The following is a 1,759-nucleotide window of genomic DNA, read 5'->3' as shown; positions in this document are numbered from 1 at the left end:
CTCAGGTCCCTTCTGACCCTAGAAACTATGAAACTAAGTCCAGTCTGGGCCATTGCTGTGGACGGGAATAAGAAGGGGCTGAAGAGAGAGCTGGTTGAGATTGCCAGGAGGGAATTGCTCCCCGAGCCAAGACGAGAGGCGCAGTGAGAAGGACTTTGATCAGAGGCTTGAGGAAAAAAAAGCTGAATTGGCAAATTGCCAAGAAGTCCTGGGCTTATTGTGAGCATAACTGGTGGTGAGGAAGCCCAAACCCTGCTGAAAGCTTCTGCAACAGCAGAACATTGCATTTAAGCACCATGCTTATACTATAGCAGAATACGCTGAAAAGCTTTGTGGAGAAAATGCAAAAGTTTGAATCCTCAGGAGAATTAGCAGGCAATGCAGGTTGCATTACACTCATCTCCAACATGCAGGCAGCTGCTAGCCCGGTGGCTGTTGTCATTATAGGTCAGGGCCCCAGGTCCTGGATCCCCTTGCTCGGGGCCTCTGGTCTTTATACACCTGCTCCAGCCCAGCCCTAAGCAGAGTTCAGGTCCCCCAGCATGCCCTCCCTTTCCCTTGTGTATCTGGGGAGTCTGTTTCTTCAAGCTATTCTGTCTCCCAGGGGTTTCTTTGATGTCTTCCTCCTGCTTGAGGCCTGAATTCACTGGTGGCTCCATAGGCAAACTTGATCCATTGAGTCTGTGATGATGACCCCGCGTCTACCTTCTGGGATGGCAACTGCCAAAAGCATCCTCACTCCCAGATCCAGTCCAGAGCAGCATTAAGCCATTGCTTCCCCGTATATGTTAGCATCTGGTCGAGGGAGGGAAACTGAGGCACACATGAGTTTCACAGAGACGTTACAAACCAGCACAACATTGTGACCAGCCCTGGAGCAGGAGGGTAGCTGTTCAGTTCAGCATTTGCTTCTCTAAGCTTCCCCTGAGAATAAAGGAAGAGGACCCACCTGTCCCACACATGATGTCAGCATGATGTCAGATGCTTACATCACAGGGCTGGGAGAGGGAAGACTCAGGTTCAACTGGCTCTGCCACCAATTGCTTGCGTGACCTTAGGCAAGTCATTTGACCTTCCCTGTGCCTCAGTTCCCCAAGGCAGAGAGACGCAGGAGACGGAGGCGATGGTGCTGCTGTGATAAATGTTATCTGTATCCTCAGGAGTTTGCTACCAATCTCCCTTTTGGCTAAAGGGACCAGATAAGGACTCTTTCTGGCAGGAACTACAGTCATGAGGGTATAATTAATATACAAATCTAGTGCTGAAACAATGCAGGCATCCAGCCTCGGGACTCTGCACTGTGGGCGGATCCAGGATTTTGAAAAAAGGAAGTGCTGAATGTGTAGGACATCATTATGTGCACTAGGACACTTTTTTTTTCCCAGTTAAAGAGAAGCTAGAAGCTTTCTTCATAGCTGATGGAGGTAGGACTCTATTATTCAGTTTAAGATCAGAGCAAAAACATATCTAACTATTGGAGTGTGCACTAGTTTGCTAGATTATATATACATGTTTAAAAAAAGCACAACAAACTAGGCAAAAAATAGACAAAAGATGTGTCATTAGGCCTGCAGTCATTCTAGTTGAATGCATGTCTCTTATTCAGGTCCATAAAACAAAATCTAGCCTTCTTGAGCACCTATCTCCAATACTTCACTATCAGTTGTTCACCCAAGTTCATATGCCCACACCTGAGAAAAGGTTTTTAGCAAGAGCTACAGACAGGGGCTGTGCAATAGGAGAGAGATGTTACCCAGGA

This window comes from Gavialis gangeticus, unplaced genomic scaffold (genome assembly GCF_001723915.1).
Source record: "Gavialis gangeticus isolate Ggan-Ray unplaced genomic scaffold, GavGan_comp1, whole genome shotgun sequence".
Lineage (NCBI taxonomy): Eukaryota > Metazoa > Chordata > Crocodylia > Gavialidae > Gavialis > Gavialis gangeticus.
The sequence above is the reverse complement of the archived record's forward strand: the minus strand, read 5'-3'. Positions refer to the sequence as shown.